We start from the raw sequence: 24,314 nt of genomic DNA on the forward strand, positions 1-24,314 counted from the left end.
CATCCCATTAGAAGAATACATGTAGCTTCCACTGTCTTAGTTTTGACATGACTGTACAATGGCTAAGGGGGGAAAATGAAGTGATGTGGAGTGGGTCCACTGAGGTGGAGTTCAGGAAAGGAGTGACATCCCCGCCCCAACCAAAGGCTGGGGAAGTGTTCAAATTTGTTTGCCTTTCTCCACTGTCTATACTTTAAGCCTTCCATTTCCCACCTGCGGGGCTTCATCCTGTCCCCATTAAAGTCAACGTGAGAAGGACCTGCTTCTTCACTAGAGTAAATGACGCTGCGATTCAAAAATCCATCATCACTCTTTAAGAATATTATATAACACACATGGTTTGATATTGCCAAGCCAAGCAAAAATCTACCCTATTAAATGTGTGTGTGTGTGTGTATTGTGTAGGTGGGTAGGTGTGCTGATGGGTGGCTGTATGTATACATAGATTTACATATGTATATGTGGCATGGGTAGATTTTTGCTTGGCTTGATTACATCAGAGCATGAAACATGTACCGATCCCATATTTTAATAGCACAACCCCTCCATCGCCCCCGCCAAAAAAAATGTGGACTGTTCTTGGTTCATCCAAGTATCACACCACTAGCATCTCTCCTGCTGCTGGTCCTTCACAGTGGGAGATTTGTCATCATCTTCTCCATCACTCGTGACAGGGACAGAGCAATCTTTACTTTCAGCTGGGCAGGGTTTACCAGGTTGTTCAGTCCCTTTCCCTGTAAGCTTGGGGTGGGGGAATGGGGAAGCCACCAAAACCAGGGACCTTTGCTTTACTATGAGCTGCATTCAGCAGCTTCTCAGGTTGTTTTCCCTGGTTATGTAGGTGGGAGCTGAGTGCATTCTCAAGACTTCATTGGCTCCACAAAAGGGAATCCCAAGAAAATGTTAGGGTGTTGCTCACACTGCCAGAGTGGGTGTCACAACTAGTCCAGGGCTCAGCACACCCATGGAGTACTTACCCTACCCACAAAGCAGGGAAGCAGCCATTTGCTCTGAGGCCCTGTAGATGGTACTATTGTCCTTAGCTCATTAAGGGCAGGTTTTTTTACTTTGACTTTCAGTCCTCTGGCTTTTGTCAGTTTGTGCTGAGAAATTAAACTTGTCTAGGTATTTAAGTATAATACAGCTAAGAAAGGTCAAACAAGATTGTCTTCATTGCTTTCTAACAAACTGCAATAGGTATCTTCAAAGGACCAATTTCAGGCTTTATTATCTCACTACAATGCCCGCAAAAGGGAAGGGTCTTATGCCCAAACAGTAATGCAGACAGAGAAAAATGGATTTTTAAATTATCTACCTTTGCTTTGCAACGTGAACGTTTCAGGGTAATTATCCTGAGATAATGCCTACAAATTGCTACAGACTTTGGGTTTATAATTGCTTGTGTTCATTTAAAGTTCCCAGCAGACTAGGCCAGGAAATTCACTGCCAGTCAAGCCAAGGTGCTTAGTATACGGTAAAGGAGTTTTTCTTAAAAACCAGACACTCAAATCAGCTTTATTTAAGAGCAACAATTCTAACTTACAGCTTGTTTGATTTTGTTGTGTTGTTGTTGTGGGAGCTAGACTGGGCTGAGTATGCTCGGCAGGTCTAACCCAAGACAGACCCATGTAAACTGGGCAAACGGAGTTTATCTTTGTACACTAATAAGATTTAGCAAAGCTACATGACACTGTCCCGCTCTCCCCCCACACACACACACAGTTTGTCTATGGCTGGACAGCCTTTCCAAATGTACCAGTTATTTTAGACAACTAAATAAAATTTTGCAATTAAATAGCCTCAGTGCTCAAGGTATTCAGTATAGGAAAATAAAAGGGAATAACCATATCTATTTATGATAGGTTTAAAAAGGCAAGTTTTGGTAGGGTCACCACTGATTATCATCTGCTAGACGCACATGAGCGTCTTGTGATATCAAGAGTAAAGATGAAAGTCGTGCAATCTTATTGCAAGTCTATGGAAAATAACCTTTCCAATAGCATAGAATGAAAGTCTTCAACTCTTAATTGTCTAGAAGGGGTTCAAGACCAATTGCTTCTCTATCCAGAATTAATAGGTATTTTTGTCCTGTTATTTGCTTAGCACCATCAGTGTGCTCGGTGCTGTATAGTACATAGAAATAAAGGCTATCTCTGCTCCCTTGCAGTTACATTTTAAAACATAACACATTGGAGACGAACACACTGGGAAATCAGAGACGAGGATGGACTTGGTCGTTTGATCGTTATTAGTAACTCACTTATGTATGGGCTTGTGATGTCACCCCCCGAATACATGAAAAGACATTGCTCCCTCAACTCAATTACATGATAGAGTGGCAGGAAGGAAATCAAGCCAGTTACAGGGCTTATCCTATTCCGCCGTGGTTCATGGTTTTGAAGTTTGTTCCTTTTAAAGTTGATAAGATTGTAAGTTGAAGCTAAAAATCAAAATAAACAAAATGTCATGTGTAACTGTAGCCCTTCCACTACAGCAAACTGTCCTTGGTATCCTGCTCTCAATGGCTGCCAACAGCACTTTCCCAATACCACTGTCTGTAATTCCCACGGTCTGTTACCCAAAATGGTTGACCTGGGTAAACATGTAGATGGATGTTTGCTTGTTTGTTTCCTCATGCTATTTCTCTTCGTATATTTTCCTCCCTATTTTTCTTGTCTGACCTTTTGCAAATATTGGCTTTGTTTTGAATGTGCCCAGGTCTACATAAGAGGGTGAAGTTCGTGAAGCAAAGGTTAGAGAGAGGAAATGTCTGTGTGTCTCCAGAACTCCATGTCCATCATCCAGGGCTGGGAGATTCAGGTAACACAACCATGGATATAGGGGGCATCCCTTTCTGATTGAAGCCCCAGACCTTGCTGAATTATTTTAAAACTTTATTCACCTCTCCCTTAAATCTTCTACATGAAATAAACATGCAGATTCCCAAGAGAAACACTGTTATCAGTGGGCTGACGCGGTAATGATGGCTGATTTATCTCACGTGCAGCAAAAGACTTCTATTAATAAATTAATAATGCCCAGATGTGTTCTAGGGTAGTGGCTCTCAACCTTTCCAGACTACTGAATCCCTTTCAGAAGGCTGATTTGTCTTGCATACTACCAAGTTTCACCTCACTTTAAAACTACTTGTTTCCAAAATCAGACATGCTGATTCAAAATTCAAAAGTGTCACACCACACTATTACTGAAAATTTGCTGACTTTCTCATTTTTTACCATATGATTATAAAATAAATCAATTGGGATATAAATATTGTACTTACATTTCAGTGTATCATATATAGAGCAGTACAAACAAGTCATTGTATGAAATTTTAGTTTGTACTGATTTTGCTAGTGCTTTTTATGTAGCCGGTTGTAACTCGGCAACCATCTAGATGAGTTGATGTACCGCCTGCAAGACTTCTGCATACCCCCAGGGGTACACGTACCCATGGTTGAAAACCACTATTCTAAGGAAACACCACACTGGATGTGTTGCCTTTTGGCAATTGGTCTGTTAGAATTAGGGATTATGAAATTTCTATCACCAATTCTCATCTCTTTAAATCCCTCCTTTCCTTCCAGAACTGAACACTGCTCTTTGGTTCACAGGGATTACCCATAAACCAAGCCTTTCAGAGTCAAGATACTGTTTGACAAACTAAGACCTCCAAGGGACATCCCATCAAGTCCTGGAGTCACTGCTTGCTTCTGTTATCCTAAGGGATGGAAGGTTGGCCTCTTCTCCCCAACCTGGGGCTTTAAGGGATACCAGCAGGCTATTAACTCATCTCCTCTCTTTGAGGAAGATCCACAAGGCAAGGACACTGCCCTCTGAATTCCAAGAGTTTTTCTGTGGGACCAAGAAGCAGCCTTTGAATCTGTCAGGGCAGTGAGAGAAGGCTTCTCCATGGCCCCACAGGAATGACTCACCCGCTCTTACTGCAGCAGGCTCTTCAGTCACCCACATGAGCAATTAGCACCCTGAAAGACTTGGGGAACCTTCATGAATTTTCAAGCAACTACATTAGGAATCATGGGGCTTCACTTCAGAGCTCACAGATACGAGAGAGCTTTTGAGGCTCTCTAGGTACCACATCAGGTCTATAAAGAGGCATCTTTTCCTGGCATGAGGCCATTCCATCACTCCAAAAATTTCCTCCCAATTACAGACAACGAGGTATCACCCAAATTTATTGCCTCACCCTTGAAAACTGAGGGAGCTCTCAGACAAGCATTCCCTCTGGAGAGAACTCTGAAAAGTAAGGAGTCCTGAGTCTTCACTGAAAGTGGGGAGAAGGGAGAATCTGTGAATGAGGAACAGAATTTCCCTGCTGCACAAATTAATGCCTCCCAGTAATGAACCTCTAACTCGAATTCAAATTGTTGCAAGGTTCACTATGAACATTACCCACTGCTCTCCTTGTATTCATGCAAGAAACTAGAGTTAAGCAAAGAGTGTCTCAGGCAGGATACCTTAGGGAGCAGCAGTCACAGCACCTGTGTTTTGGCAGGTAGAAACTGAAAGAAGAACAACAGAAGCTGAACATCCTGCTGGCCTAGTTCAAGGAGGCTGGAAAGACGAACTGGATGATTTGGATTAAAGTTTAATTTCACTTCTTAGAAGGTAAACCTGGCTGACAGCTGCAAGCTACAATACTCAGTGCTGTCTTGAACTGAATATCAGAAGAGCACCTAGGAGTGGAATTTCTCAACATGTCCATCTCAAACGCTCAAAACTTAGCAGAATCCAGAATTTTTCTGTAAGCAAATAAAAGAACCCACTATTTGCTTTCCATAAGCCGGACTCCAGTGCTCCATCCAGCATGTTCTGTTTCTCTCCTATGCACTCTCTTTCCCGTGTCTGGTCATCTTCCCCTGTCTTTTGCCAGTGGTTTGATCTGCTGCACCATTTCTCCTCAGCATCAATATGCTATTTTTACATTTGTTTTGATTTTGCTTTGCCTATGGGATCATCCATTTTTAACAGGTCCCTCCAAAGTCTGGAACAGGAGAACATCCATTGATAGTCAGTGTGAAGGAAACTATTCCTAAATGAGAATTTCTAAAGCCTGGCCTCAAACTCTTCCCTTTCAAGGATCGCGTACAGCTGACCTCAGTCTCATCCTTCTGAATTGAAGACATGTTGGAGTGTATGTTCTGGCATGGGAGTAGCATATGCCGGCGTCCCTTGGATGCTTGCTGTGTTACAGATTATCCCTTTGAATGCCATGGAATGTTCTTCTCCCATCCCCCCCCACCAACAGTGTGATCATCGCAGAGTTAATATGTAAGATTTCATTTTTACAGAGCAGCTATCAATGTTGTCCTGACAAATCACAGAAACCCTGGCAAACTAATGACTTGTGAATAGCATATTGAAAAAATCCAGTCTGTAAAGAACTGCCAGAACCCAAACATACATCCTTCCCATTATCTCATCCCCCATATATCTCTGCCGTAGCTTTTGATTGGTGGAAGCAGACCAGGTGTATTCAGTGAGGCACCACCATCACATTACATTACATTCCCATTACAGATAAGCTGCACACCACTGCCATGTCCTTGAGCACCAAATTCTCCTCTCACTCTCTGATAGGAAAAAGCAGCAAGTATTTGGGGTCCACCAGTTTCCAAAAGAGATGATCAGTCACATCCCTAATTGTCATCACTTCTTTATAGATAGGGAAACTGAGGCACAGTGAAGTTGAATGACTTGCCTGAGGTCCCACAGTGAGTCAGATGCCCGATTCCTTGCTCTAACCCTTGAACAAGAATCCCCCACTAGAAAGTGAGGATGGAGACCACAACGGATCAGCTGGGTCTCTGCTAGAATTTTGGAAAATCAGCAGTTTCCAATTTCCAATTTTTGTTGGCAAAACCAGACATTTTGCCATGTTTTCATGAAAATTGGCTCATTCCAGCAAGGTTTTTCCTGTTTCACCAGAGAGCACCTTCAGGGAAAAGGGCAGTGGCAGTAAAAACAAATATTAAGTCACTGTGGGAGCAGAGTCCCACTTCTTCATGCATTTGCCGCAAGTGAGAGCAGCATTTCCACTGCAAAACCACTTTTTGCTTGCATTTTTGATGGGAAACGGGAAGAAACTTGAGGCCAAGCAACCAACTTTTTTCACTGTTCATTAAAGGCCGGACCCCAAATCACTGGACCTTTGCCACTGACTTCAAAGAGACTCAGATCAATCCCTAAACTATGGAAGTGTACACTCCTGTCATGGGCTCCACCACTCTGTAACAGTTGGTTCTGTAAAAATAAAAACATGAGCTGCACTTTCAAGACAGTCTGGACAGGTTACAAACTAACCTGGAGCGTGGTTTGTGCCAATAGACTGACACACACTTTGCAGTACTTTGAACATGGGTTTCCTGAAGGAAATGTTGAGTAGGAGCTTATCTCCCACTCATCAGCCGTTGTTAACAGTATTGACCGGTGCTGTGCTGGGGTGTTATATTGCCATGCACAGCTTCAATGCAGCAATGGCATGACAGCGGTTCGCATGTCCTGATTGTGACATGAGACAGCCTGTCAAAATCAGGATTGTCCTGTGGAAACTGAGACAGGAAGCAAACCTGGGGCCCAAACCAGACAAGCTCAGCCCTGGTCTACACTAGGAGTTGAGGTCGAATTTAGCAGCGTTAAATCGATTTAACCCTGCACCCGTCCACACGACGAGGCCCTTTTTTTCGACTTAAAGGGCTCTTAAAATTGATTTCCTTACTCCACCCCCGACAAGGGGGTTAGCGCTGAAATCAGCCTTGACGGGTCGAATTTGGGGCACTGTGGACGCAATTAGACAGTATTGGCCTCCAGGAGCTATCCCAGAATGCTCCATTGTGACCACTCTGGACAGCAGTCTCAACTCAGATGCACTGGCCAGGTAGACAGGAAAAGGCCCACGAACTTTTGAATTTCAATTTCCTGTTTGGCCAGCATGGCAAGCTGCAGGTGACCATGCAGAGCTCATCAGCAGAGGTAACCATGATGGAGTCCCAGAATCGCAAAAGAGCTCCAGCATGGACCAAACGGGAGGTACGGGATCTGATCGCTGTATGGGGAGAGGAATACGTGCCATCAGAACTACCTTCCAGTTTTCGAAATGCCAAAACATTTGTCACAATCTCCCTGGGCAGTGCCGTGTGAAACTTAAGGAGCTGAGGCAAGCCTACCAGAAAACCAGAGAGGCGAACGGCCGCTCCGGGTCAGAGCCCAAAACATGCCGCTTCTATGATGAGCTGCATGCCATTTTAGGGGGTTCAGCCACCACTACCGCAACCGTGTTGTTTGACTCCTTCAATGGAGATGGAGGCAACACGGAAGCCGGTTTTGGGGACGAGGAAGATGATGATGATGATGATGATGAGGTTGTAGATAGCTCACAGCAAGTAAGCGGAGAAACCGGTTTTCCCGACAGCCAGGAACTGTTTCTCACCCTGGACCTGGAGCCAGTACCCCCCGAACCCATCCAAGGCTGCCTCCCGGACCCGCCAGGCAGAGAAGGGACCTCTGGTGAGTGTACCTTTTAAAATACTATACATGGTTTAAAAGCAAGCATGTTTAATGATTAATTTGCCCTGGCATTCGTGGCTCTCCTGGATATACTCCCAAAGCCTTTGCAAAAGGTTTCTGGGGAGGGCAGCCTTATTCCGTCCACCATGGTAGGACACTTTACCACTCCGGGCCAGTAGCACGTACTCGGGAATCATTGTAGAACAAAGCACTGCAGTGTATGTTTGCTGGCGTTCAAACAACATCCGTTCTTTATCTCTCTGTGTTATCCTCAGGAGAGTGATATCATTCATGGTCACCTGGTTGAAATAGGGTGCTTTTCTTAAGGGGACATTCAGAGGTGCCCGTTCCTGCTGGGCTGTTTGCCTGTGACTGAACAGAAATGTTCCCCGATGTTAGCCCCAGGGAGTGGCTAGCCACGCGCTGGGGGGAGGCAAAATGCCACCTTGGAACGAAAGCACATGTGCTATGTATGTAATGTTAACAGCAAGGTTTACTGTGAAAGAGTATACCCATTGTTCTATAAAATGTGTCTTTTTATATACCACTGTCCTTTTTTTTAACTCCACCAGCTGCATGTGTTTCAAGGATCACAGGATCTTCTCCTTCCCAGAAGCTAGCAAAGATTAGAAGGTGAAAAAAACGCACTCGTGATGAAATGTTCTCTGAGCTCATGCTGTCCTCCCACACTAACAGAGCACAGACGAACGCATGGAGGCAGACAATGTCAGACAGCGGGAAAGCACAAAATGACCGGGAGGAGAGGTGGCGGGCTGAAGAGAGTAAGTGGCGGGCTGAAGAGAGGGCTGAAGCTGAAAGGTGGCGGCAGCGTGATGAGAGGAGGCAGGACTCAATGCTGAGGCTGCTGGAGGATCAAACTAATATGCTCCAGCGTATGGTTGAGCTGCAGGAAAGGCAGCAGGAGCACAGACTGCCGCTACAGCCCCTGTGTAACCAACCGCCCTCCTCCCCAAGTTCCATAGCCTCCACACCCAGACGCCCAAGAACACGGTGTGTGGGCCTCCGGCCACCCAGCAACTCCACCCCAGAGGATTGCCCAAGCAACAGAAGGCTGGCATTCAATAAGTTTTAAAGTTTTAAACTTTGAAAGTTCTGTGTGGCCTTGTCCTTCCCTCCTCCACCACTCCTCCTGGTGCTTCTCTCCTCCACCACCCGTCCTGGGCTACCTTGGTAGTTATTCCCCTATTTGTGTGATGAATTAATAAAGAATGCATGAATGTGAAGCAACAATGACTTTATTGCCTCTGCAAGCGGTGATCGAAGGGAGGAGGGGAGGGTGGTTAGCTTACACGGAAGTAGAGTGAACCAAGGGGCAGGGGGTTTCATCAAGGAGAAACAAACAACTTTCACACCGTAGCCTGGCCAGTCATGAAATTGGTTTTCAAAGCTTCCCTGATGTGCACCGCGCCCTCCTGTGCTCTTCTAACCGCCCTGGTGTCTGGCTGTGCATAACCAGCAGCCAGGCAATTTGCCTCAACCTCCCACCCCGCCATAAACGTCTCCCCCTTACTCTCACAGATATTGTGGAGTGCACAGCAAGCAGTAATAACAGTGGGAATATTGGTTTCGCTGAGGTCTAACTGAGTCAGTAAACTGCGCCGGCGTGCTTTTCAGCGTCCAAATGCACATTCTACCACCATTCTGCACTTGCTCAGCCTGTAGTTGAACAGCTCCTGACTACTGTCCAGGCTACCTGTGTATGGCTTCATGAGCCATGGCATTAAGGGGTAGCCTGGGTCCCCAAGGATAACTATAGGCATTTCAACATCCCCAACAGTTATTTTCTGGTCTGGGAATAAAGTCCCTTCCTGCAGCTTTTGAAACAGACCAGAGTTCCTGAAGATGCGAGCGTCATGTACCTTTCCTGGCCATCCCACGCTATGTTGGTGAAACGTCCCTTGTGATACACCAGTGTTTGCAGCACTATTGAAAAGTACCCCTTGCGGTTCATGTACTCGCTGGCTTGGTGCTCCGGTGCCAAGATAGGGATATCTGTTCCGTCTATGGCCCCACCACAGTTAGGGAATCCCATTGCAGCAAAGCCATCCACTAGGACCTGCACATTTCCCAGGGTCACTACCCTTGATATCAGCAGATCTTTGATTGCGTTGGCTACTTGCATCACAGCAGCCCCGACGGTAGATTTGCCCACTCCAAATTGATTCCCGACTGACCGGTAGCTGTCTGGCGTTGCAAGCTTCCACAGGGCTATTGCCACTCACTTCTCAACTGTGAGGGCTGCTCTCATCTTGGTATTCTTGTGCCTCAGGGCAGGGGAAAGCAAGTCACAAAGTTCCATGAAAGTGCCCTTACGCATGCGAAAGTTTCGCAGCCACTGGGAATCGTCCCAGACCTGCAACACTATGCAGTCCCACCAGTCTGTGCTTGTTTCCCAAGCCCAGAATCGGCATTCCACTGCATGAACCTGCCCCATTAGCACCATGATGCCCACATTGCCAGGGCCTGTGCTTTGAGAGAAGTCTGTGTCCATGTCCTCATCACTCTCGTCACCGCGCTGACATCGCCTACTCGCCCGGTTTCATTTTGCCAGGTTCTGGTGCTGCATATACTGCTGGATAATGCGTGTGGTGTTTAATGTGCTCCTAATTGCCAAAGTGATCTGAGCGGGCTCCATGCTTGCCGTGGTATGGTATCTGCACAGAAAAAAGGCACGGAACGATTGTCTGCCGTTGGCCTGACAGAGGGAGGGGTGGCTGATGACATGGCTTACAGGGTTGGCTTACAGGGAATTAAAATCAACAAAGGGGGTGGCTTTGCGAGAAACTGAATGGCCCCCTCAAGGATAGAACTGAAAACCGCAAGGATAGAACTCAAAACTGGGTTTAGCAGGCCGTTGATTTCATGGCGGGAGGGAGGAGAAAATGAATACAAAACAAATCTGGTCTATTTCTTGTTTTGAGCCACTTCATCTATCTTTATACATCTTGCTGGCAGCAGACTGTGCAGTACGACCGCTAGCTATCGTCATCTCCTGGGTGCTCGGCAGAAGACGGTGCAGTATGACTACTGGCCATCATCTTCTGCTGGCTGCTGATTAAAAGACAGTGCACTGCCGCTAGGACTCAATCGCCATGGGACGAAACTTAAAAGGGAAATGACCTGGCTGAGTCACTCCCATGTTTGCCCAGGCGCCCCTGACCTCATCGAGGTTGGTTAAAAGAGCACCCAGGACTACGTCGATGACGGCTACCAGTCATACTGTACTGTCTGCTGCCAAAAGGCAATAAACTGTTGCTGTGTAGCAATGCAGTACCGCGTCTGCCAGCACCCAGGAGACATACGGTGACTGTTAGCTGAGCGGGCTCCATGCTTGCCGTGGTATTGCGTCTGCACAGGTAACTCAAGAAAAAAGGCACAAAACGATTGTCTGCCCTTGCTTTCACGGAAGGAGGGAGGGAAGGGTGGGCCTGACGATATGTACCCAGAACCACCCGCGACAATGTTTTAGCCCCATCAGGCACTGGGATTTCTACCCAGAATTCAAATGGGCAGCGGAGACTGCGGGAACTGTGGGATAGCTACCCACAGTGCAACGCTCTGGAAGTCGACAGTTGCCTCGGTACTGTGGACACACTCTGCCGACTACATGCACTTAGAGCATTTGTGTGGGGACACACACAGTCGACTGTATAAAAATGCTTTCTACAAAACCGACTTCTATAAATTCGACCTAATTTCGTAGTGTAGACATACCCTTATTTATACGTGCAGCCTTTACTCACACCAGTTGCCCCATTGAAATCAGTGGGACAACTGGTTGGGGGATGGGCTGACAGAATCGGTCCTCTGAAACAGCTTCATGTCTAATTCCAGAGTAAATCGGGTCCTTTGCTACACCACAGCTAAGTGATTGTGGTAATAAAGGCTGTGCCTGCCTTTCCCCCTGAATTACCAGGACACTCTCTGGCCTGCCAAAAGGCACATACAAGGGCAAATTAATGAGATGGAGAAGATAGGAAAGTGCCTAAGGGTCCAGTCAGAAAAGAAAAGAGAGGTCTGTGCAATCCCCAGTGAAAGGACCCAGCAGGATGCAGCGACTGAAGGTATTGGCCACAGCACTGATATTTAAAGTCAAATTGCTCTCATTCACCAGGAGCAAAGAAAAAAATAAAATTAAAAAAAAGCATCTTCTTTTTATTCTCTTAGTTCTTATCGACAAAGTAAAGTTCTGAATGGTGAAGGGGGGAACTGTGCTCTGGTGTTTCCATACGATCCTTGCTGCACAGTCTGCTGCTGTATATAGCGGGGTAATGATCCCTCCTCAAAAGAGCGATCACCGCCCTGCTAATAAAATGGTGACACTGCCACCTGAAATATTTTGATATTGTGGTTTTCCTGCATTTCGTTTCTTGTGTGCACCTGGGATAGATTTTTTTTTGTGGGTTTAAAGGCGAGAATGTTTAGCGAGGGGTATGGGGCAATTCGGGAAGGAGAACAATCTCTGTTCACTATATCGGGAACCACACATCCCTCTCTTGTGCAGAATAAAACAACACCTGGAGATAAATTGTAATACTGGGGTAGGGGCTGATTTCTGCTCTGAGCTCTAGAAATGAGTTATAGTCATATGTGTAAAAGTTTATTGTAATAACCTGGAAAGTATCTCATGAGGAGCACCACCACCCTCTAATGGATAGTATCGGAACTGCCAAAGTGTGTGTCATAGCTGTGTATTGCTGTCAGCTAATGGAGATTCTCCTTTCGTGTAAGGCTTTTGGAGTGAGAGGATCTGAATTCTGTTCCTCTGTCAGTGTAGTTCTGAATAGCTGCGCAGTGGCAAGCTAAGGACTTTTGTAATATCCAGTGTGTTCTGCCAGAGAACAAATCTCCAGATATTTGGAGTGATCTGTGTTTAAGCTGTAACACTGACAATAAGCATCTCTTTTCTAATTGGTTTGCACATTACAAGGCATGGCCACTACTGAATCACACTTATTAGTGGCTTTTACTAAAGTGCTTCTGACCATCTCTCATGGATGGGAGCAGAGGGCTTTAAATCAAGATACTTAACTTTGAACCGTGGTTGAGCTGATCTTTAAGCAAGTTCATTCTGATCAAAGAGCAGAGACATAGCAGGGTCCATGTGGATTTTAAGCCTGAATGATCCACTTCAGACTAAACAAGAACTGTTCCAAACCTCCATCTATAGCTTTTCCAAAGTTTGAAAAAGTTCATGTCTTCTCCCGCCCCACCCCGTAACGCTGCATTTTTGGGGAAAGTTCCACTGCAGAGCCTTCTAATTCAACATTTCCAGCCATGGTAGAACCTGAAACCTGATCTCATAAAATTTGCCAAAAATTTCCAGAATCAGCGTCAGTGAGGCCGGCTGCCTGGCTCGCATGTCAGGATGCTTTTCTATAAGCATAAGTGGATACACCAGAGTATAGTCCAAGTAAGGTGATTTTAAGATATGATCTCTCCTGAACCCCCTTAGGATCCTCAGGTTGCCAGTGAGATACAAAATGGATGTCTAGCCCTGGTTGCTCTTGAGATATACAGGAGGTCATCAAATCTGGCAAAAAACAAAAACAGGCTCTCACAAGCCATCTAGCAGACAGGCCAGGATGCCGTCAGCATCCCAAGCAGCCTGAGCCAATCTGCCTCTGTTTAGGATAAGCACTGAAACTGAACCTCTGCAAACCCGTCAGCCTTTGCCTGTCCGCAACATGTATATAGTAAAAAGTCAGTGCCCCGGATCAGCTAATGGGATTATTCATCGACAAAGGAATGATCCAGGGCCCAGTCCTGTCGCCCTTTGAAGTTAACAGTAAAACTCCCGTTGATATCAGTGACAGCAGGATCGGGCCCCAATTCCTTGTAAGTTTGGAAGCCTCTGAGGAATGTAAATGGAAGCTGGAGGGAGTGAGGAGGGGGTGGAAATGCTCCCATTTTTGTTTTTAACAGGACAAGTTTCAGTCCTAAAGGAAACCTCGGCAAAGTGGTAAGATTTTGTCCCCAGCTATAATGCCACTGGGCTTTGGAGTGACCTGCAGGATACAGTGACACTGTGTGGTTTGAATTTTTACATACAGCTGCATAAAGCAATTCTCATGTAAATTTTGGAAGTAAATACGCCTGCTGTTGGTCTGCTGCATGGACACATATGCTCAAACCATTAGGCTTGACAGGAGATTAGAATTAACCCTCACTTTCTCGCTCCCTGTCTCCCTCTCTCTCTCTCTCTCAACACACAGCTTTTACAAGAGACTAAACCACCTCTGTATTTTAATGAGTGGCAGAAGAGTTAAAGCCACGAGAAGCAGCGGGGGGGGGAAACTGTATTGTTGCATCTTCCCCCATCCTCTTGCCCTTGATATGAAGCTGCATGAATTTAGAATATGATGCGAGTCCATTACGGTTCAATACCCAGGTAGATACGTCCAAGTCAGCACACTTCTCCCCACAACCCCAAATCTTCCAACAGCTGAAAGCACCCTCAATTCCCATTGGCTTCAGTGGAGCTCGGCACCTTGCAGAATCAGGCCCTGTGTGTTTGTTCAGCACTGGATATCTCAATTACCACCTAGCGGTGAGGAAACCTTTAAGAGCCAAAGAAGCCAGAAGGTCCTCCTTACTAGGCACACATTGTTGGGACCCACCTGGAAGCATCTGAAAGGTTTTAACAGCCAGACATTGCTGGCTACCCAACAAGAGGAGTTACGAAGCAGGCTCTGGCCATCCGGCATCAGCCTATCTGGACTTGACATCTAAATGGGTTCTCTTTCCAACTGATGCACACGTCTCCAGCATGTTCTTTTAAGGCAAGAGCCAAACAAAGCAGAAAAAAGAAAATGCGGGGGGGGCGGATAAAAAGGTAGGGGAACCTGCACAGGGTTGTTTGTTTATGCGAACTTTAAATAATTCATTTTTATCCCTATTGAGCTCATCAGAGCGTGACAAAAATAAACGTGTCTTCTTGGCCTATTGTTTGGAGCCGAGGATTGTCAAGCGAGAGGGAAATATTACAGCGACGGAGGGAGATACACGCAAGAGTGTGACCTTTAACTGCAGTACCTATAACCAGTCTCATCAAATTAAAGCACTGTATATTTTCCTTAATAATCTCTGATTAGGCTTGGGGTATGAGCGGACACGAACGCCCGCCATTGCTATGCAGCGGGATGCCTGTTTAGCACCAGCCGAGCATTTGGGAATAAGTGAGCAAAATGCTTTAATTTGATAGGGTTAGAATCCTGCAGGCTCCAAGGTGAAAGGTCACCAACAGCTCCGCTCGCACTGAATATGCAGAAATAAAAAACTAAATTGCTTACATCTGCTGCAGGCAGGAGGGGAAATGATCTGATTGGACAGTCCAAGGGCTCTCCATCTCTTTTGGGTTAGAGAGGAGATTTCGGAGCATCAAAAGCTCGTAATTGGAGTAATTCTGAATTAATGGATACATACACATACAAACATTTTGAAGCAGCTGGCTGCAGAATGCTGCATGTTTAGGAATGCTTAGGGATTGCAAAGACACCGTTTAAAAAATTGTCCTTTATATCTAACAAACTATCAAGACGAGATTTGAATTTCATGACATGTAAGAAGTTCAGTAACCCAAAATCCTGCCGGTCTGTCAGATAAATGTGTTGTATGCAGTGTTGTTGGAGCTGTGTTACTCCCAGGACATTAGGCAGACTAGGTGGGTGAGGTAATATCCTTTATTGGACCAACTTCTGTTTGGTAAGAGAGGTGAGCTTCGAGCTTACACAGAGCTCTTTGTAAGCACGAAAGCTTGTCTCTCACCAGGTAAATTTGTATCTGCTCAACCTATATCTGTTTGTTCACTGTACAGTTATTCTATCTATCTATCTACTTGCTGTATGTCTGTGTGTTCTTTCATGACTCAGAAGGGGCTTTGCTGTATAAGGCCCAAAGGAGTTGCATATAAAGATGTTGCATAGAATTCTAGGCTTTAGCCTGGCCATCTGATACTGTATTTAATCTACGTATTTGATCAATAAAAATCAAAGACAAGGCTCAAGGTCTTTTTGGCACAAGGCATTCAACCTCGTGTTGGGTGTCAGAGGTTGTCTGCAGTGTCACCTTAATGGTGTCACATAAATGAGTAACCTATTTTCCTAGGCTTTGTGGTCATGATCGGGAGCAGTTTTGTCTTTGTTTTTATTGGGTTTAGGGATTTGGGGGGGGGGGTGCAGAAGAGGACAACCCTAGCTTAGAGATGTAAATATTAAATCACATCCTTTCTGACAACCCCCTCCCACCCCCCACCCCATAGAGGGTTTCTTACACAGAGAGATAACCATGATACTGCTAACTGACAAGAGCAGCATCCCAAGGGTAAAGAAATTACTGAAACCAAACTGACCAGGGGAGCACGTCCTGCAAGGCAAATTTTCAAGAGCGATTTCTCAGCTGGCTGTTGATTTGGAAAGACAGGCACATCAAATCGTGGACCAAAGGGCCAGAATCCAGGTTTCGGACCACTTCTGGAGAGATTTATTATGTAGGTAAAGATGTAAGTTCCTCTGATATTTTACTTGGAGCCAGGGCTTCTCTGATCTCACTCTCATGTACAAACTTGAACAGTTTGTTCTTTTATGGCTGCCTAAGGCTGTGCAGCATCGTTTCAATGGCCTTTTGTCTTGTGACAAGTATTGCATGCCTATAATGTACTAAACATGCTAAAAATCCATGTAATTAATTCCCCAACATAACAAATATAGAATGATTATCATGTAGCAGATAAACAGAGTTTATTATCTTTTCTCCCTGGCCTGCACCTCTTCAGTTCTCTTTCCCTCTGCTGTTAATCAGTGCATGCATTGTTTAATCCTCTCACGTGTGTGGTGGGGAGAACATTGTTCAAAAGGGAGGATGAGGTTAGGGCACAGGACTAGGCTGGGCTGTGTCACAGACTTCCTGCGTGACCATGGGCAAGTCAGCTAGGCCAAAATTTTCAAGCTTGGGTGATCCAAGTTAGGCACTTAAATATGTCTCTCGATGCACCTCATTTCCGGAGATGCTAAAGCACTCACAATGGGAGCTGCAAGCAGGGGTACTGGATCAATTTGTATAGTGGGGGATGCTGAGAGCCATTGAACCAAACTGTAAACCCTGAATCTGATAGAAACCACTTCAAGCCAGGGTGTGCGGCAGGACCCCCAACACTCCTAGTTTCAGCACCTCTGGCTGCAAGGGCTCAGCACCTTTGAAAATCGGGTGCCTGTTTCAATTGAACATCACACACCCACGTGTGAAAATGTTGGCACCAACCTACCTGTGCCTCAGTTTCCCTATTTGTAAAAAGGAGAATGACAGTCTTATTTAACCTACCACATGGAAGACTTTTGAGGTGAAACCCATTCACGTTTTAAAGTGCCTCTACCTCATAGGGAAGGGGTACTACAGAAGTGCCTCGTATTATTGATATTGTGATTAAGTTGCATTTCTCACATTGCCCAACGAGAGACGTGAAATTCATCCTGGATGGATCCTGCACATTTGAAGTACAATGATGCTTTTACCATCTGAGCTGGTTGACACTCAATGTGGGGAGAAAGCTGGATTGCTTTTACGGGTTTTACTTGAGAGGCTTCTTTATGGAGGCAAACTATTTCCTGTTTAAGGTACTGTCTCTCTTGCCTAGCTCAGCTCTGGTCTCTGTCACAGAGCAACCTCTTTTGTCCACCTAGCCATGCCTGCCATCATCTATTCAAAGGTATTTGTCAACAATTATATGTCTATTAAGGACAAGTCAATCAGTCCATGTGCAAATAGCCAGACCTCCAGGGGCTGCCTATTGATAGGGACTTGTCAATAGCCAATCCAGCCCTTTTTCAACCAAACAAGAAATTAAACATTCACCAAAATCATTGCTAGCCCAATTCCCTAAGGCCAGTCTTTACTTTCAGAATATTGGCCTGTTCTTTTTCTTGGCTAATATTGGTTTTGAATAAACAAAAGAAACACAGAAAGAGAGAGTGCAAGACTAGGTGCTTGTTAAAGCACCATCTTAACTGTAATTAAGAATATTACCAAACGGGTGTGCATGTCGGTGGTTGCAATTAATCCTGAAGGCAGTAAAACTAGAAGGGAATTAATAACAGAAACTTTAAATTAGCTCAATGTAATTAATATCTCCAGTATATAAATATCCACTATTCCACCAACACACATTTCAGACTTATTTACCTAAATTAAGTTGGGAAAGGTAGCAATATTATGCAATATTTCCATGCATATTCAATTTCTAAATTCAACAGTTGATTTTATAATTATTATTGCAAATGACTCATCGTCTCCAGCACACGAGAGAACGAGAGAGACAGAGACTGAGCGTGCTGGATGCATGTTTTAAACAAAAGCCTCTAGCAAAAGCCACAACATGAAAAAAAGACACTACACAGGGCCGTCTCCTTTGAACTGGCAGCACCCCTGTATCACAGCATACATTGGTGTTGCACAAAAAACGACAGCATCAAACAGTTTTGCACAAAGACCTGAAATGACCACAAATATTTAAAGCAGAAGTGATATCTGATCTACCCTTTTTAGGAATATCACAGCTGGCTTTGTTAAAAATTACAGAAGCAAACATTCTCTCCCTTAATGTTCTGTTCCTCTTCATTTCTATCGTTCCATCAGCAGAAATTCACTCAAAACTTGGCAATTGTTGCATAATATTCAAGCAGTATGTACAAAACCAGCAAGCTAATAAACATTATAATTCATCATTTTACTAATGACATTTTAAAAATATTTTTTCATGTCAGCGAAGGTTACACATTTTAATTCTGGGAGATTAATAAAACCCAATCTGAGATCTATTCTTTTCAAAGTACACCAGCACCACTGTAGTTAATGGTTGTTAGTTGTAGGGGGGTTGTAATTTGGCCGCAAAACTTTGTCCATTGAAATAGACCATCTAAAGTCTTAGCCAGGGAAGACCTTTTTCACTTGGTTTTTGTTGCTGTTGCTGATTATTTGGTTGTTATTTTAGTTATTTATTTCGCAAACGAAATTAAAGACAAAATCTTACTTTTCCCATTTTAAGTCACAAAAAGTCTAACTGATTTCAGTGTTCTGCATGAAACTCCCTACTCCCCAACTTTTGAAAACAGCTTTTTTGAGTGGAGGGGTAATCTGATTTTTAGCAGGTGCAGAATGTGAATGAAAGCCTTTCAATTAGATGCACTGGGAAACTGAACATTAAAGGCAAATGATTTATTTCATTTTAAATAGTAGCTGGTTTTGCACAGGAGATATATATATATATGTGTGTGTTTTCTACCTAACATGTCAGTACAGAGATGTAGCATGCATGAGCATCAGCTGTGTGACATGTCACTATCTTCATGGAAAAGGGGTTCCCAAGAGATCAATGACATCATAGACCAAGTCTATATAAAATAAATAAATAATCATTAGAGGGCTATGGTTTACAAAATCCTATTAGGGGTATTTACAAAAGAACCTACAACAGCTTCTTCACAGTAACTGCAAATAATGGTGTCTTTTTTTAACCTACATTTGGGTCCAATCCTGCACCCATTCAACTCAATGGCAAAATTCCCAATGACTTCATAAAAAGCTGGAGCAGTTCCTGTATTCATAAATTTTAAAGCCAGGAGAGACTATTATGGTTATGCTATCCACCCTCTGTATAACACAGGCCAGAAAATTTCACCCACTAATTCCTGCATAACTTCTAGTTGGGCTAGAGCATGTGTTTTAAAAATATATTTTCTACATTTACATGATATCTGTATCGTTATGGAGTATCAGATCAATACATTTCTTTAAAACCTACAGGGAGGGTTTTATCTCCTCACCCCCATTCTCCCAACCACCCCATGAATTGTGATTTAACTGCAAGAAAAGAAGAAAGAAAGAGAGATCTCACAAAGAACTTTTCAAGTCCCATTAAAAGTCTGATTTAAATTGTCCAAAGTTTAGGGAATTCTGAGTTAAGGATGATGGCCCATCTATCCTATAGTCACCCCTCTGCACCTACATATTGCAGGGGTCTGCAGGGAGTGTGACCTAAACAGTGTGCAATGGCCTCTACAACCTGATTACAATGGGATGAGCTAAGTATGGAGTGTTTAGCATTTTCCTCTGAATTGGTCTGTTGTTGGTTCATGTTGAAACTTTCAACATTATTTTAACCCAGTTTGCTAGGAAGTTTCTTTCCCAGTATGACTCTCTGAAAAGCATTTTCCTTTTACATTTTTTTTTGGCTCAGTAACAATTTTTTTCCAAATAATCCATATTCATTTAAAAAAATAATACACCAGAAAGCTTTACAGCTCCACAGACTAGGACATACTTCTGGATTGTCTCAAAAAAGTGATTACGGCTATCGGGTTATCATTAACTACTTTCTCCATTACCTCTCCGCTGGAACTGAGTACTTGCTGCACTCAAAACTACAAGCTGTATTGAACTCTTCATGAACAACATTCTGAGAAATAATTTAAACACTTGGTGCTGAATAATACACAGTAATATAGATACGATAGGATGGTTTTTCAGCTGCAGACATTACTTGCATCAGTCTGCATGTATATATACTTCAGTGGGTTGGGGAGTAGTGTTGGATGCCTTTGTATGACAAACGCGTACAACACAGTGTGTGTACGTACAATTTACCCTCCACACCACCAAAAAATACCATATGACCTTCTATGCAGAATATGAGTACATCCAGATCACTAACACTAGTAAATAAAGGTATCTATAGAATAAATAATGTAGCCCCTTGCAACGTTATTTTTCATGTTTGTTTAACAATACTCTTCTATCAAGCTGACGTTTCTATACAATCAATTTTTTTAAATTTTAAACAGTAGGTTAAAATAAAATGGGGGAGGGAAGACTCAGAAAGAAACCTCCCGTAAACCACGCAATTTCACCCCTTTGGCTGGTACAATTAGATGGCTAAAAACTAAAGGGAATCTGTGTATACCTCTAGCAGTTCCCTCTTCACCGAATGGAGAAACACACTCTGTCCAGAGAGGCTGGAAAAAGGTAATACGTTCTTGCTGTGGTTTTAAACTCTGTACGGGCAATATCTGCTTCTCTCTGATGAGTTACAGAGCTGCTTCTTCCTGAAAAGAATTGCTAGACCTCTGCCCTAAAGTTGCAGCATAAACCGTGACATGTCTTGCATGACACAGCTTTCTAGCCTGCAGAGGACATGCACAGCATGTATTACTAGTGCTGAAGTTTCATCTTACTCTAAGATCAAGTTCAATTAAAATAGATTTGCAGAAAGCACAAACTAGTCACACATTTGTGTGCGCGTGTGTGTGTGTGTGTGTGTGTGTGTATGTGTGTGTGTGTGAAGTGGGGGGGGAAAACTGATAATATTTCACAACCAGTATCATATAGTTACCATAGTTATATCCTGTTGTATGCAGGTATCCATCTGTACAAATGTATATACACACACAATAGAAATCACTATATACTGTATAATACATATACCTATAAATACAGTCACACGTATACTGGATGGTATGTAGCATAGAGTACTCAGGAATTTTTCCTATTGTTTAGTCCCATGGCTAAAAATATTCTTTTTAAGCCTGTCTAGTCCTTCACATGTGTTCCAGTTTATCCTCCTCTTTTTAATGGTATGTAACTCTGTTCTTTAGGACAGGGTGCATGATCTCTTCTGCCCAGTTCCCAAAGGAAAGGGAGAGAAAAAGAATCTGATATAGATTAAAAAAAACCCTCTTGAGCTAAATATTTTCTGACAAAAATCCCATAGAAATACTCTTGAAACTTACTTTGATCCAGTGGGCATTTCGAAGAAACAAAACAAACAAGCAAACAATAGAAAATGCCTCAAAGCTTTTGTTCTTTCCTGGGTTTGCCAGTTTATCCTGTCTTCAGTTAGGGCCCAATCCTATGTCCACAGACATCAATGAAAAGACTCCCATGGATTTCAATGGGCTTTGGAGCAGGGCTGTAGTTTGTACTCTCTTAGAAGGAGGGACAATCTTTATATTTGTTTTGTACAGCGCAGAGCACATTATGCCTAAGAAACAGTAAATAACAACAATATTAACTGTCCACTAAATGCATAAATATTTAAGTGTCATAAATAAGTAGGTAACTTGATTTGTAAATAAACTAAATTTTAGGAATATTTCATAAACATTCTGTGCTAAGCTGGTGCCTGAGGTAATATAGATTTTCATCCATATTCATATCTACACAGTTAGGAATTCCCTTGAGTTTCTGAGGTTTTCTAGCAATCGGATTCTTTCATGTTCCTCTCTGGGATATAATTTTTAAAAAATAAAAGCCTAGTAGAGAAGCAGAGCTGTAATTCAATCGTACAATGTGTGAAGAAAGTGAATTATTTTATTACCTTTGCTAAACATGAAAATATTCTCCCCGTTTTCTTTAACCAGGGTCTATTCCCTCAACAATGGATTCCAGACTGCACCTTCAAATAATAATTAGAAAGGAATCAGCTACTTCCATCCTCTTCAAACAGGGAAACCGCAGAAAAAAGGACTAGCTCAGTGGTAATTTATGTAGTACCCTAGCGCCATCTACTGACTATTGCTGAAATCCTTCCATTTAAAGGGACAAGCTTAATTTAATTATAGTATGCCATAAACACAAAAGCACACAACTGTAATCTACAGGCTCAGTTCTAGAGCTCTGACGGCTTGGGAAAAATTGACTGACTATCAAGCACTCACGCTCTCTTGCGCTCTCAAAAAAAACAAACCAAACAAAAACACTTCTCCAAGCTTGAAATCCGAGTTGAACTCAGCAAAGAGGAATAGCCAAGCAATAAAATTGATGGGGCCCAATCCTACAGACCATTACTCTTTACCCTTAATCCCATTGCTTTGAGCGGGTAAAGACTATTTGTGCTTATACAGCTCTCTAGGATTGAGATCGTGCACTTTAATATTCTATGAGCATCTGTCTGTCTCCCCATCACCACCACCCTTGTTTGGCGCTCCTCAATTGTAAGAAACCCCACTGACTTTGCTGATTTGCACCAGCTTAGGTTTTGGCCCACTAAAGCTACTGCAAAATTCTTTGTAGCTTTTTAACCACAATTTAACACTCACACACCAGTGAGTTTGATTTTTTCCAAAGCACCTGGAAGGCCTGTTCATCTGATAGAACAAGGTCGGGCTTCTAGGAAGGGGGCATCTGGTGGTAATTTTCCCCCCTCTCCAGTCTACTGATAGATGGGGGGCATAGGGTCAGTCTAATAGCTACAGTCTGTGCCGGGCCCCAAGCAATTTTTGGAAAAGCTGATGCCCTGCAACTGTGTGTGAATCAATCAAACGGGCTCACTGCAACTTCACTTAGTTTACACCAAGTGGAGATGGACCAGAACCACACCATGCCCATTCCCAAATGATGGTGAAGTTCAGATCCACATCCAGACCTCCAGCCTCCCCCTGGATCTGAATCCTCATGCAAGGAAGCCTGGATTATCATACAATGGAACTTGATTGTTTCCCGCTCAAGGAACATGATTCATGAACTCCTGGTTCCTTATCTATCAGCCATGTTTAGCCCCCTTTCGAGGCCCTTCATTTACAAAATAAAGTAGGCTCAGCAACTTTCAAAGCAGCCCCACCAGTTCATCCTACAAACCTGGTTTTAGAAGGAGCGGAGCAGAGCAGGACTTGAGATCATCCAGAATTTCACAACTGGTTATGAAAAGAACATTGTCAGATGACAATCAGACATGGCATGAAGAGCCAGGCGTGGATGCAGATTAGCTTTAGGCCAAAGTCTAGGGTACGAGTTAGACAGTGAATCTGAACTAAGATTTCGGTTCAGATTTGACGGCACCAATGCCTCAGACTGTTTTCATTTTTATTGGGCATAAGCAGATGACAGCTGCTATGGGTCCAGCTTGAACAGAACTTGGGTCCCTTTAGAGGTTTGTGGTTATTCAATTATGAGTTTGTGGAGTGCCGAATTTGAAAAATGAGGCAGATTGAAAAGCGACAAACCCATCTCCAGCGTGCCACATGTACATTTATTAACGGAGTCGGAGGAAAGAGAAAAGGGGAAGGTTGTTTGGAACAGAGCCTCTTGCAACACACGTTGGGCTAGGGAGAGCCTTACCCACGGTGTCAAAGCAGCTTCACACAAAGTTCCTACGGTTTAATCCCACTATTCAGGATCAAATGCCCAGGAACTGCCATAGCAACAGGATGGCACACATACAGATACAACTTTGTTACATTTTTCCGAACAAAGAGCAAAGAGAGCGGAGAATGGAAAGCTGCAGAGGGGGAGACAAAACTTTTCAAGGAGTGGTGGGAAAAGGCGGTGAAATACCTTGTTGCCTTCTCAACCTGTACATGAAATGGGACACATGCTCCAGCGTTTTGGGCCAGATTCTGATCTGAGCTTTGCCAGTGTAAATCTGGAGTAACTCCCATGACTTTCGGCTAGAGCCTCGGGTCTGAGTTATGTTTGCTGCAGGACTAGAGTGGGAGGGGTGGGAAAGGTGGATTTAAGCCACCTTGTTGCTTCCATGATCTTGGGGTCAGCTAAAGACTGTCCTACCCCTGGCTTAATTTAGAGCATGCTTAAGGATGCTCTGGTATATGCCCAGTAGCCAGTTGCCTCAAGGGGCCATTTTGATAGTGAGGGATCCTAGGGTAGTAGGTAGTGTGCAACCATCCAGAAAGAGGGGGCATAGAAGCTGCTAAAACAGCTTTATCCCACAGGGAATTCCTCTAAACAAGTGGAGTCCAGTTAAACCAGCTTTAGAGAAACTT

At 43.8% G+C, this 24,314-nt stretch overlaps 2 long non-coding RNA genes across 2 annotated transcripts in view; one reads left to right on the plus strand and one right to left on the minus strand.

Moving 5' to 3' along the window:
• Positions 1 to 2,749, plus strand: part of LOC141995365 (uncharacterized) — a 187,769-nt gene extending 185,020 nt beyond the window's left edge. The window contains exon 5 of the long non-coding RNA XR_012641311.1: positions 2,719 to 2,749. This is a non-coding gene — a long non-coding RNA (uncharacterized LOC141995365). The remainder of the gene's footprint in view (positions 1 to 2,718) is intronic.
• LOC141995366 (uncharacterized) overlaps positions 1 to 20,637 on the minus strand; it is a 56,445-nt gene extending 35,808 nt beyond the window's left edge. The window contains exon 1 of the long non-coding RNA XR_012641312.1: positions 20,501 to 20,637. This is a non-coding gene — a long non-coding RNA (uncharacterized LOC141995366). The remainder of the gene's footprint in view (positions 1 to 20,500) is intronic.
• Positions 20,638 to 24,314: the final 3,677 nt, after the last annotated feature.

This window comes from Natator depressus, chromosome 10, assembly GCF_965152275.1.
Source record: "Natator depressus isolate rNatDep1 chromosome 10, rNatDep2.hap1, whole genome shotgun sequence".
Taxonomy (NCBI): Eukaryota; Metazoa; Chordata; order Testudines; family Cheloniidae; genus Natator; species Natator depressus.